Here is a 14449-nt window from a genome sequence, read left to right as displayed (position 1 = left end):
GGCTGACATCATCCTCCCCGCCCCGCCGCCCCGCTCCATTCACAACAACGCTACGCCAACGGCGCAGCGCGCCGCGCCGCGCCGCCCGCTCCCTCGGCGGCCGCGGCCCCTACGCACGGAAAGCGGCGTACGGCCGCTCCGCGAATAGCGCCGCCGCCGCTTGACATTCCACCCGCCCCGCCCCTTCGGCCGCCCGCGGGAGGCGCATGCGCGGCGCGGGCCCGCCGCCTCCCTCCGGCGCGGGGGCGTGCGTGTGTGTGCGTGTGCGTGCGCGCGTGCCGGCCCCCGTGTTTGGGCTCGCGCCGCCGGCCGCGGAGGGCTCTGGGAGTCGTAGTTCGCCGCGAGCGGCCGTTGGGGGCGGCGCGCGGCCTCGCCAGCCGCCATGGCGGCGGGGGCGGCGGTGCGAAAGGGCTCTGCGGCGGCGGGCGGGACCTGCGACGGCGGTTGGGCGGGCAGGGCGAAAAAACACCCCCTCGGTCATCCTCCGGGGGGACGCCGGCGCCTCGGCGCTGGTCCGGGTGATATTTTACGCGCCCCGCCCCCGGGGAAACCTCATCCTACGAACATTGACAACCGCAGGCGCCCAACAACCATGAGTCAGCCCTGCCAAGCTTCACAAGGACGGATAAACGCTCCCGAGACGAACAACGACGCCCCTCCGCCACCGCCGCAGCCCCCCTGCCAGTCGTCCCTGGGCGGGATCGTTATTTGCTCGTTGCCTTGTCCCGCAGGGTGTTAAGGTGCGACGTTTCAAGCCCATTTCCCGCTTCGAAGGCTGGCACCATAGTTCCGCTTGCGACGCGGAGAGCTGGCGATTCCTACAAATTACCTTGATTTGCAGCAGGGGCTGCTTTTGAGAAGGAGCTGAAATGTCATGAGATGTGAAATGAAATGGGAGAGTTGGTAAATGAATAAACTGAATTGTATGAGCCTGAGTTATTCAACCGGGCTAAGACTAAAACATAAAGATGAAAGAGTGTCGATGAAACGGAAAGTTAGAAAATAAAATGATTCACGATGGGGGCTAGGAGTGAGAGTCTCTCTGGAGACATCTCTAATTAAAGGGCATTGGATAACTAGAGGGTTACATTTTCTTGGGTCAGTGGTCTTGAAAAAGAAATTGCAGTTGCAATAAATGTCAATGAAGAATGATGGTGACCTACTGCTAACAAAAGCGTATCTAGTAATTAATGCATATGTTTATTATTTTATTCTCTGCTTATGTCAGTTTTTAATGTGTATTCTCTTCCCTCCCCAACTATAGACAGATGATGCACAGTGTTTCACATATCTTCTTTCCGTGAGGAGCAATTTCAATGAAGTTGTTTCACTGCTGTCTTCTGAATTACAGTTTCTTCATCGGGCTACCTGCATTTTCAAAGTCTAGTTAACTACAGAAGGTTATGCAAATACTGTGTATCAACACAGAAACAACTTTTCGTATCTTATGTCAGATACATCATCACTTTTCAAAAGCTTAGTTCTCCCCTGGCTTGCATTTTGCATGGTTGTACGCTTGTGCAAACAGAAAAGCATTCTCAGTTAGTAGCATTTTACACCTACTTTTCATAGCTACATGTGGCTGCATAATAGCACTCCACTGGAGAATTTGACTCATAAACTTATGTTTCCCTTTCCAAGTAATGATTATATAAAACCTTGCTCACAAGTGCCATTTAGGTTCTGATTTCTCAGACATACATAGCACTGAGCATATCAAAAGTCCTACGGTGTGTAACGGGATTTGTTCTGTGTTTAAAAGCTGGCAAGGCTGAGTCTCCTTGTTGCCTTGCTTGTCCTAGAGACACAAAAATAATTTTCTATTGGGGCAAGAGATAAAAATACTACATTCAGAAGGGCTGAGAGATAAAAATAAAAGGCATGCAGCATTTGTAATGCTTTAGTTAGCACTTTGCATGCCCGTTATACCACTGCTTTCAAAGTGCACATACTCTGTTATTTACAACACACTGTAGGAGATACAGCCACAAGTGAGTCAAAGCTGGTCAAACAGAAAACAAAAAGGTCTATATAAACCTCTGCCCACAGCACACATTTCTGAAAAGTGCAATAATTACTGTTTATCTTACTGGCCAATGTTTTAAATTGGATGTTACAATTTGATTTAAAGTAAGTGTAAAATGGAAAATTGTCCCCTTTAGGTCTTACAATTCTTTGTACCCCATGATCAAATTTCCAATGACTTTGGTGTGAACAAGATCACTCTTGAGCAGCATGGAAATCAGCACAGAGTGAAAGAAGCTAGAGCCAGGTAGGAATTGTGCACACAGGCTTCTCAAAATCTCGGTAAGTACCTATATGCAGCTTTGGTACTTGGATGCTGTTAATAATTTTATTATATCAGGGTAAGTAAAAATCTCACTCTTAATGGAAGACAGAGTTCAGATTCCTGTGTATCATTCAGATCATGATTTTATTATAGGCCATTTTATCTGATGGTCATATACCAGAAATCTGGGGAAAAGCTGACAGATTAGATTTGAAAAGATGGGAAGAATATTGCACTAACCAAAAGGAACTTATCATTTTAAAATACTATTTTTATCTTATATATGCTATATTTTAGTACATTGGCTTTCTAATTCACTTCCAAGCTGCTTACATTCCAGTAACAAAAATCTAGTCTGATCCTGTTTTCATTGCTATCAACCATATTCACACCTCAATTTTTGTATACGTAACTATTTCTGAACCATTTTTCTTGTAATACAGCCAAACATATATTCCAGGCAAATACATTTTTTAAAGAGAAGTCATACATAGCCTCTCAAAATGATCAACCATTTGTCAAGCAACAGCAACAAAATAAGATGAGAGTAAATGTGAAGACATGCAATCTAGAAGTTATCTTATATTTCAAGGATAGTTCACCCTGAATGCTGCAACATCCTTAAGAAAAAGCTACCTCAGTACATTCAAGAATTGGCTTTAGCTTAGCCCTATGGACCAATTTCCTGGCTACATACTACCCTTACTAATGTCTTAATTAGGCAGTTTCCCCACAGCTCCATGGCTTCATCCCTTTAGAGAAGACGGTCTGGTTGAGCTTGTGGCTCTTGACCTCCTTTTCAATATTTTCTTTATGGATAACACAAAACTTGCTAGAATATCTGAATTATGAATATCTATTTCAATCATATTTCATATGTATATTTAAAAAATTTAAAATAGAAAGCAATATTGTAAAACATGTCCCAACAGCCCTTTCTGAGATCTCATTTGCATATCAATCTTTTAACTTTTAATAGTCTTAATAGTGCCACTTGTTGGAGAGCCTTGTGTATTGCAGGATATTTCAATCACATATTTATAAAACAAGTGGCTTTTTCCTAGTAATAGATAATTCCTGTCTTAAAGAGTTACAAGAAAAGATCAAAGTACTGCACAGAACAACTTTCATTGCAGTCTCTGCTAAAACCACTCTGCCTTGAAGACACTGTGAATGAGTAGCATGTTAGTGGTACTCTTACACAACTCCATCTTTACAGCGGTAATGGAAGGAGAGACAAACGAAAAATAAGGACAAACCTTGCAGTTTTTAATTGAGGAAAATGTCATTTCCTTCCAATGTACAGTTTATACAGCAGCACCGGGATGGAAAAGATCAGCTTTCCTGGATAAACCCAGGTCCTACACACAGATCTGAGTCATTATTGGTAATTAGACACATATTCTTCTGGGTTGTGCAGGTAGAATTCATGAAATTGCATAATTTTCTTTGCAGTGATTAAGAAATTAAACATTGATTACTGATTATGCTACATGCACCGTATGTCTTTTCACAGCCAGATTCTAACACACGTCAGGTATATTGCATTTCCATGAATACTGACAGTATGAATAGCACACCCGGAGTCAGTAACTGTGACAGCTAAGAAGGAGACATTGTCATGGAGCGTGATGTCAAAGATCCACAATGTAAAGTCTCCACAGCATGGCTTGACATAACATCAAAAGCTCCACAAAGGAACATTTGCCATGTGCAAACCATCAGATTTCCCGTGTGGTGTTTTGAGGAGCCACTGAGATATAATATTTGAAATAAAGTATTAATTTAATAAGTAATTAAAATTTTGTTGTCAAGACTAAAATTATAGTGTCAGGAAGTAAGGCAGGAAAAAAAGAAGGCAGACACTGACCTTCAAAAAAATGGATGTGGATAACAAAATATAAACGGACCTTTAAGGAGCTGTTGACTTAGAATGTCAAGAAACTGAGGGTCAAGAATCATTAAGGTTTATATGTTATGTCCAAACCACTTTGTATGGTCTCTAAGTCAAACATTAGGGTCTCTCTTGCATTTTCTTTTTACAGAAAAGAGCAGTAAACAATTCCAACTGAATGCTTGTCAGAGCTGCCAGACTTTGGGTTGATGTCTAGTAATTTGGGAAAAGCAATTGCAACACCTGTTAGACACTTACAATGAATGGCCTAAGATTATTCTTTTCACTGGTTCTGCGGGAGTCAGCCCCAGAGCAAATACAATCCTTACAGCCCTCTGCTGTCTTGCACTGAAATGCCCTGATAGGCAGTTCAAGTACAGCCCACAGTAAGTTTTGTAGGTAGCCAGTAAAGTTAAGGCTTTATACTACTCCATTTGTCTTTAAAGCAATGCCTTCTTCTGAGATTTTAGTTAGATCTACTATTACTTAATTTTTCTACTATGTTCATTGGTATTTATGATTAATAGGTAATGTTTCACAATTTGCATTTAGAATTGTGTTTTCAAATAGAATATAAAACTATGCTATGTTTTAATATTCCAAAGGTGAAATCTGACAAGTTCCTTGATTCTGTTGGTCTGCGTGATTACTGAGTCTGCTCCTCAAAACAGGGCCATCCAAAATAACATATTTAAACCTCAGTTCATCTGCCCCATCAATGAGAATTGGTGTGGACAAATCAGCTCTGAAAGTCATTTAAGGGCAACTGTGCACCAAGCTCAACCTTTTTTAGCTGAACTTGCTCAGAACAGTTGGGAAACCATTATTTCTACAACTCTCTTTACAGTTATCCGGAAAACAAAGTGATAATGTCTCCAGCAAACCTTAAGAGCATAAACAAAGCATCTGCCTTGACAGGTGTGTCATGCTGCAAATGAAGGAATGCACAAGAGAGTTGGGAAAAAAAGAGCCTCTCAGAAAGGGAAAACTTCTAGGATTTGAGAATAAGGAGGTATTTGCAAAGATTAGCTGAGAGATGATGAGATGGTATTTGTGCTCTAGACACTAAATATCAGGAAGGAGACTTTTTCATTCCATGTTGTATTCAAAAGAAAAGAAATTATTTCTGAACTATCTGGGTCCAAATTCTGACATGTCCCAAAACATCACTAGTCTGGCAAGATTTAATCCTAAATCGTGATTTTGGGAAGGAAAAAAGATGAGTAAGAGAAAAATCTTATTCTGCATTGAGAAATTACTATTTTTAAGGAGTCTTTTACTCTACATAGTCTTTATCATCAATGAGAGTTTAGGCACATACACTAGTGGCTGACTAGACCCAAATCTATTAATTAGAGTAAAAGGCTTGAGGTAATTATTGCTCACAAACACAAATACTGGATTGGTAACAGCTCTGAATCTTTAGCACACATGATTCTGCTTTCATTGGATAACTGGAACAGAGACTTCATATAAATAAATTTGTTTCCTTGCAGGCTGGATTGTGCAGCCACAACAAGGACACATTTCTCGCTTTGTAAGGAATCACAACGAGTTTCTTCAGAGCTGCCAAGTGGTGGTGAAATGTCTAACTAGATGCCCAGCTGCCACTTGTGCCCTTAATAATCTCTTCCCTTGGTCCTTGGTGCCACCCGGCCGCTGTGACAGCTGTGTGTTTCCTTTGCTTATGAAGGAGAACATGTACTCTGCTGAGTGTACTGTTGCTTCGGCATGAAGAGGGATTTCTGTTGTGTTCTAGTGATGAGTCATGCAGGATGTAGCAGATGGCAGAAAATGTGAAGCCATGAAGATATTAAAATACTAGTGAGATTGAGATAGAAGACTGGAGTGCTGGGGGTGGGAGTGAGCAGGGGGAGTGAGCAGGGGGAGAAGGGAGGGGAGGAGGAAGCAGAGTGAAAAGCCACTAGCTTTGACAGAAGCCAGCAGAGGAGAGTGAAATGCAAGTGCACTGGAGATAGACACATCTGTGTTACAGGGTATGACTGAGAAGCTCAGCAAAATACACAGTGGACCTTCAGAGAGAGCAGTAGGAAATAGCGCATGTACACGCAGAGGAATATGAAATTGAAGAGACAAAGGAAGGTTGATATTCATGTTTAGTTTAATAATAATGCAAACTTTTTGCAGCTGGAACATCAGTGGAGCATAAGGAGGTTTATGGAGACTGGGAGTAGTTTCTAACTCTCTGCAAAAGCCAGAGGAGGACAAACAGGAGGTCAGATGAGAGAACATGAAGTATGCAGACATACTGGCAAAGGCAATCAACAGGCATGCCATAGCCACACTGGAGCAACAACTTGCACTGCCTCTGATAGTTTTTTATTAGACAAACTATTTTGGAATTGTTTTTCCTGAGTGCAGTATAATTCTGAGGCAATTTTACAGTACTTCAGTACTACACCAACAGCTTTGGCTTTTGCTAGGGTTATTTATTTTGCTTTTTGCTTTATAGTAACCAAATAACTCGGAACCTCAATAGATCTGTGAGTTTTCACATTATGAAAGATTATTTGATTCACTTACTTATCACATTGATCACTTTTGCCTTTTTTTCCAAAAAAAAAGCTGGATAGCAGGATGTTCTTGTGATTTAAGCATCAGACGGGGACAAAAAATATATAAGAGTGAAGATGCAGAGAGGTTTATAAACTATATTCATGTATTTTCTGATTAACAGATACTGTTTCTGAAATGTTAGCATTTAAGAAAGAGGTCCATCCTATGTCACTGTTCTGTCTTAGAGGGGAAAGCAAGAGTGCATTGGCCTGCAGTTTGCTTTTTTTTTTTTTTTTTTTTTTTTTTTGTAGCTGTGGCAGATAATTATGACCTCGATTACTGGAGTGATTTAAAGCTGCTCTTTGCTGTGTTAACTTAAAGTTGTGAACGATAAAGGTCTGCTGTCAATAGCATATGAGTAGAAAAGAGACTCTGCTGGAACTCTCTGTTATGTTTGAAGTTTGTAGAAACTAGAAATTGAAAAGACCCACTAGCTCACCAAATGAATTCATTGCTTATGCAAGTCAGAAACTCCTTGTACAATGATAACCTTCTTACGTTCCTCAGGAAAAAAACAAAAACAAAAACAAAAAACCCCCCAAAAACGTGAGTATGTTGGGATGTTTCTGAAGAAAATGCTTTGACACAATGCAGTCCATTAGGATGTCTGCATTTTGACCTGGTCTTCCATCTAGGTAATTTTCATATCAAATTTTCAGTGACAGTTGCAGAATGACTAAAACAGTAAAGCTTCATGTAGAACAAAGGTGATTTATTATATGTTTCTCTTTCTTACACTGCAGTCATTGGATCAAAAGGGAAATGTTATTCCAGAGCTGTTGAAATTCTGGTGTTCTTTGAGGAACTGTCAGTTTAGTTTAAGTTTAAAAGTTGTGAGAATGTATGGAATTTAAGACTGATAATATATTTTTTTTTATTAAAAAGAAATTCAAGAAAACATTTTAAAACAAATAATTGGCCAGCTACAATGTTGCAAATCCACATAATGAATTGAGTAAAAGCTTGAAAGCAGTCTGTAAGAAAATGACAATTGGTGATATTTGGTGATTATCCCAAGAGAAAAGGAAAAAGTAAACAAAGATGCAAATAGTGACAATTAAGTTCCATAAAAAGGAACTTCAGTCTTCTAATAGCTGAACTTAATATAACTGAACTAGAAATGTAGGCCAAAAGACCTTTTTTTTTGTTTATGGACTTTTGTGGGTAAGTTGATAGAGGTCCTCAAAGGAATAGACTTGCTAGCTGCAATTTATGTATGATACAGCCTACTTTTGTCCTTAGCTTATGAAATTTGGTCTAGTTTGTCATGACTACTTTCTTTGTTAAAAGGTAAAATGCACATTGGGCAAATGTTCTTTGGCAATTTGCATAAAAAGTGATGACAAAGAGCAATTAGTACTTCATTGTTATGCAGTGAAATGCTACTTTGCTCCTAAGTGACTGTAGAGTAGGGTTTTTTTCTCTCTGTGTGTAAATCTGTTGCGGCATTGTTCTAAAAATAGTACTTAAGAGCCCTCTGCACTCTTTATAAATCAGGGTCTTTGACACACAACTTGATTCACTGTGCAGAGATTTTTCTCACATGATCTTAACACTACGAGTATCACCCAAAATGTTCATCACACTAATAGGCATCAGAATTTTGTTAGATAAAGCAAGATAGAGGAATTTAATATTTTGTCAAATTAGATCTCTATCCTTTTTATCTGGAGATCAGTATTCAAAGTATACTCAGATCACACACAAATAGAAACATATTCCTACCACACACAGCTAGTCTGTACAGAACAAAGAGTCAAGATACCGTTCTCTATGAAGGCTTGATTCTGAGTACAGATTTCATTACTGGCTCACCATAGGATAATGAAATTCCTTTAGGGCAAAGATGAAGTACATCAAAGAGGCAGCATGGAGAGGCAGACTTTGTTAGTGCATGCTCTGTCACCTGCATTACTGGTCGGTCCTTGCCTGCCTTTAATTTGTAAGGAAATGCTAGTAAATCAAAACCTTTTATCGGACCAACAGAAATATATGTATGTATATGTGTATATATATGTGTATATATATGTGTGTGTGTGTGTATAAACATATATACATTTATATGTAGAGACACACATGGACATAAAGATATATTTCTCAAAGTACAAAACCTTCTGGAAGTTGTGAGATTTCTTTGCAGCTGAAATGGAATACAAAAATTAATTCATTTCTTATTTGGAAAAATGACCTACACAGATCTTAAAAGCCTATCTCTATTTAGTTTAAATAAATGCTGCCTGTGCCATGTAGATAAATAGTGCTTCATGTAACTTTGCCTGTTTATTTCTCTAGCAATTGAGAGTAAATTTAGTGCTTATGGAAATGAGATACTAATGCTCTGGAAGACCAAGAGCTGCTGAAGTCATGAATCACTAAAGCTTTCCCACAACGCTTTGCCAATATGGGAACAAAAGGGTTGCCCTATAGAAACACATCATGGCTCTATCTAGTCCAGCATCCTGCCTCTGGCAGCATCCAGTAACTGATGCTTCAGAGTAAATCAAAACCACAGTGAGCACCTAGCTAACTATGTATAGAGGAAAAAAGGTTGATCCTGACTCATAAGAGAACAGTTTATGCCCTGAAGCATGAGGTTTGATTTCCCTTGTATCCGTTTGCTTTACTCACACAGTTGCAAATACTATTTATGCTTAAAAGAGTTTCTAATCCTCTCTTGGATCCTAATCAACAATCTGCCTCAATAACTTGAGTTACCAGGAAGTTCTTCAGGCTGAATATACACTGCATGGAAGTTTTTTGCTTTGTTCATTTAGGGAAAATTTTCCAGCTTTGGCCTAATACGCATTGCCCTGAGGATCAGACCAAACAGTCTAGATGAAAAATACCCAAGCTATCACTCCATTCCCCTTGAGTCTTCCATAACTGAATCAATTAAATCTTTGCTGCCCCCCAATTGCAAAATTATTGGTTTTGAGTCTTTTTTTTTTCATTAACTTCCCTAGCGGCTCTGCTTTCTAGCCTTCTACAAGACTGGGGCAGGTCTTTCTGTAGGAGAGAGGTCTGCCTGGAGATAGAGGATGCTGCTTGGCCCTGCTGCATCTGACACTGCAAAAGAGAGGGCAGCAGCAGGCAGAGAAACAAGGCAGAGAAGACGCTCAGGGAAGGCAGCAGTGATGACAGCTCCTTGCTGCTCTATCAGCATTTCCTCATGGAATAGCAGAGGCTCCATTTTGGCTATTCTGTGGAAATATGTACCATCTCCTGGAAGTCCTGGAAGATTCCCTCTTTTTCCCAGCCTACTCCAAATTTTCTGCTGGTGCAGGTGAGAATGTAGGCAGCCATTTCAAATCTTCCCTTTGAGGACTTTGAACAACCTTGAGCGTCCTTACTGAGTGGTCTGGGTTCCCTGATGGTGAAGCAATAATCCTCCCTATGCTCTCTCCATGGAGTGAGGGTTTCTTCCATGTACCTCTCCAAACAGTCACTTAAATCCCAGCACATGGACCTTAACAGGCAGATCAAAAAATGGCTTAAATACTCCCAGTGGGTCATAAATGCTTAAGCCTGAAGATATGATGCTGAACTCCTGAACAGAGATGTGCCTCCTAAGCAAAGAGGTGCCCAAGCTCTGTAGGGCTGAAAGGTTTTCGTCTCAAAGTTTTGCTTTTGCTGCCTGAGGTTGTCAACTCTACACGTGTGCAAGCAAGTCTCAGTTTTGACAGTGCTAAGCAGGCTGGTGCCTAAGGTTGCGCTTCCAAAACAGCTCAAAACAGTTCTAATCCGCATTGCTGCAATCCTATCCTTACCGCTGGCTGTGTTTTCTGCTTCTCCCCCCTTCTTCCCCCCTTGTGCTGGCACTCATGCTTGTCTGACCCTGAAGTAAGCTGGTTCAGGAGCTAAAGTGGCTACACATTTCTTTGCAGGATTAGTTTTCTGCCAGCTTAACTTCCTGAACCAGCTGACTGGGAGATCAGACAAGACCAGGACTGGCACAAAGGAGGGAGTGGGAAGGACTGGCTGAGGACAGGGCAGAACAGCAGGGATTTGTTTGCAGACTCAAGACTCCATCCACGAAGCATCCCTCAGCCTGATAACTCACTACTAGGTGTTCTGCTTGTGCAATGCTCCTCAGTGCTGAGGCTCACCAGCATCAGAAGTGTGGGGTAGAGAGCCAGCAGCACCTCTGCATTTTAGCAAGAGGCAGTGCTGTAAGTCCAGGGAAGACAGGCAGATTGGTGGAGAGGGGGCGGCAGGAACAGGGCACTGGAGTGGGATAGCCACTGTGCTCAAAAGGTGAGGAAAAAAGTGGTGAGTATGGTAGCTCATTGCAAGCTGAGAGCTGGGAAGCTCTTGAGAGCCACAAGCCCCTTTCTGAGAGAGGCAGAGGCAGCAGGTGAACTGGGAGTACAGCAAGGTATGGGAACAAGCAAACAATATGAGGACTAAGGAGGACCATAAAAATATTTTACTGGATCTGGCCTATTTCCGCTCATCTTTCCACCATAAAGTTGTCTATGCCTCTATTTCTATTACCTGCTGCAGGGTCTCTTCAGTTATAGCTATAGCTATATCAAATACCATACAAAAGCCCCAAATCGGGGCCCTTGTTTTGCACTGATCCTCACACAGAGAATGCAGCCTACCAAATACAAAGGTCTGAAAGTGTTAGTCTGTTTGTCTAGGATGGCTTATGTTATTATTATTTTATTTTTTTTTTTTTGCTTAAGTGACTTTATTTGCATCTTGGGAGAGGTGGGAAGGATGTCCTTAGTGAGCTATACTGAATTTTCCTGAAACAATCAAGTGAAGAGAACACCATTTCACATGAAGAAACTGCTATTTCACCTATACATGTTAAACTGTATTCCTCAGACTACATTTTACATACCTGGGGTATATATGTGTGATCTACTGAAATTACTCAGAGTCTTCCATGATTTATGCTGCCTATCAGTCTTAGTTGTGTGCATAAACTTCAGCAACACATTGTTACTCCTCTCTAAATTACGGTGAAAAATCATCCAAAGATCAACATGGGGCCTGGGGCACTCTGCTTTTCACCTGCTCACCTTTGGAGAGCCCAGACTCTCAGGTGGCAAAATGACTCAGCAAGGCTATGCCTACAGAAATAACAGGCACAGAAAGAAATTAAAGTGGATATCGCCATCACTGTTCAACCTAGTAGCGGCATCCTGGGGATGGGGGTGTCAGGGAGAGCCCAGCCCTCCTGAAGGTAAACGTTGAAGCAGGCTCTTCAAAATACCTTACTATGAGCAGATACAATGGGAATGGGAAGAGATAAGAATTAACATTCAAGTCACTGGAGATTTAACATTTACTGTTGTCACACAGACCCATACCGAGATTATTTGCTTAATCAATATATCATGCAGCATATTATTCCACTATTTGTTTTTGACCCATCAGTCTGCTATGAGAAACTTTGTCAAAAGTGTTTTGAAAACTTGCTGACACTTTGCACTTCCTTAATTTGGCAGGAGTTTTTGCAGGTTTGAGGGGAAAGAGCTGCAGCGCAGCTGCAGAGCTGCCCTGGCCAGATTCTGCATACCAAAATTGACTTTGTCCTTAGGTGCGCACAGTGAGCATCCTCAGCCCTGGGGTCTGCATTACCTACATTTGTTTCTGACTCATATGTTGGAATAGGGAAATTCTTTAGTCTTGGGAAACACCCTTGTTTTTTAAACTCATATTGCGTGCTCTGGCCAGTAGTTTAGCTCTGCAGTTTAGCTTCTTCTGAGCACCCCTGGATACTTTTAACTTTATGAACTTGGCTTTCTCAACTTGCTCCAGAACCTCTTCTACAGAAATGTTTATCTTTATAATATCACAGTTGTAATTTCCATAAATTTCAAAATCCCTCACTACAGTGGAGACAAATGCAAATAATTAATTCAGTTCTTGAAAATGTCTTAATCCCTGTTAATTGCCTCCTTAATTCCTTAGTGACCTGGAGGGCCTACAGAGACACACATGCAGCTTTATTTATGTTTAGTCTATTTGAATAATTATGTATTGTTTATCTTAATATCTTTGGCTATTTGCTCTATCTCCTCCCTCTGATTTACTATCTATTTACAGTTTACTTGTGACTTGTGCTGAGCTGGTTTGGGCAGAATTTCTAACATGTCTGTGTGAAAGCTCCTCTCGTGTTGTCCTGGGGGCAATGACTCTGAAGTTCACAGCACCACGTTGTTCTTCCAGTACAGAAACTCCTGCCTTGAAAGAGCCTTTAAGGCTTTTGAATTTCTTGCAAAGGTTTCACTTGTCTTGGTTCAAGCTAATAATGTACATTCCAAGTCACTGAGATGTTTGTTTTTTTAAAAAAATATTAACAATGATATTAGGCTAAGCCAAGAGAACAATTTAAATTTAAGGCTGTCAGATAGTTTTCTGTTGTCAGCTGCTCATAAACTGTGCCTAATTTTAACCATTGCAGATGATTTCTTCCATACTCTGTGTCAAGCTGATCTATTATTATTATTTTTATCTTTTTTAAGAAGGAGAGTGGGGATTTTTGGAAGGGAGACTGGCAGGTGAGGGAGGAGGAGAGAGAGGGATCTGAATGAAGAGCCTGGAGGAAACAGTGAGACTGCCTCATTCGGGAGACTACAGCGGAAATAAAGCACCTGTATCCAGCAGCCTCTGTTGGCTGCTAGCTTTGTGGACTTACAACATGCCATCTTGTAGCTTGTAATTCATACAAATGAGGATGAGGACAAGACCACAAACTTAATTTATGTATTTGATGTGAACTAGAACTGAGCCAAACCCTTAAAGATACAAGGCTAGTTCACTAACTTACCTAACCTCTAATTCCAAGCAATTTTCATTTTAACTTGTCACTGAAAATGTCACGAGAGAAAAACCCTTTGACTCAGTTATCTTTGCCTTCTTATTATTGCTCTGGTACAAAATGGATTAATTAAAAAGGAGAGAAAAATAATCTCTTCTTTTCTCCCATCTTAAGAGCCGTGTGTGCTGTGTAAAATAAAGAGAGAAAGAAGTAAGTGCTCTAAGCACTGGATTACTTTATGTACTTTATGGGAAAAAAATGGCCAGCTCATTTCAAAGCAAACTATGCTTACAGTAGTTTAAAGGGAAGTAGGAGGAAAGAATAATAATTATATCTGAATTAGCTTAAGGCTAAATTCTGTAAATGAATATGGGTGTGACTGGGCACAATGTTGTCTCAATGTTAACCTGAAGGAAAGAATGAACCTATCAAAAGCAGACTTAATTGCAAAAAGTATTATGCATTTTATTGTATATCCACACAGGGATATTTGATTTTTTTATTTTCTTAGCTGAGTTATGCAAACTAGCCTGCTCCTTATTAGCCTTTATAGTAGCATATTCATATGAAAAATGGTGACAATTTAATTTCACTTTTAAAGATCCAAAGATCAAAAATGGCCAATGTTAGTATTAGCAGAAGAAAGTAAAATCATTCATAACTTGGGTATTTGTGGGCTTTGTTCTAGAGTACATGGGAAAGTGCCTATGGACCTCAGAAAGTAAAGAATAGTAAGTGCATATTCATCTATGGAGTCATTGACATCTCTTTAGGACAGAAGGAATTATATTATTCATTAAGGCCAATAGTCACTGTCATGAAAAACAATAAATCAGAAAGTTATTTAAGAGAGGTTGTCATAGGAAAAAACTTTGATAAATAGAACATTTTAAACAAATTAGGAAAAACAAAA

At 40.4% G+C, this 14449-nt stretch overlaps 1 long non-coding RNA gene across 2 annotated transcripts in view; it reads right to left on the bottom strand.

Moving 5' to 3' along the window:
• Positions 1-1203: 1203 nt before the first annotated feature.
• The window catches only part of LOC134137886 (uncharacterized), a 31687-nt gene continuing 18441 nt past the window's right edge, over positions 1204-14449 (bottom strand). For both annotated transcript variants that reach the window (XR_009957760.1, XR_009957761.1), the window contains one exon: positions 1204-1368. This is a non-coding gene — a long non-coding RNA (uncharacterized LOC134137886). The remainder of the gene's footprint in view (positions 1369-14449) is intronic.

The sequence above is a fragment of the Rhea pennata genome, chromosome 3 (genome assembly GCF_028389875.1).
Source record: "Rhea pennata isolate bPtePen1 chromosome 3, bPtePen1.pri, whole genome shotgun sequence".
Classification (NCBI taxonomy): Eukaryota; Metazoa; Chordata; class Aves; order Rheiformes; family Rheidae; genus Rhea; species Rhea pennata.
Note: the sequence above shows the minus strand (reverse complement) of the source record. Positions and strands in the feature narration are given on the sequence as shown.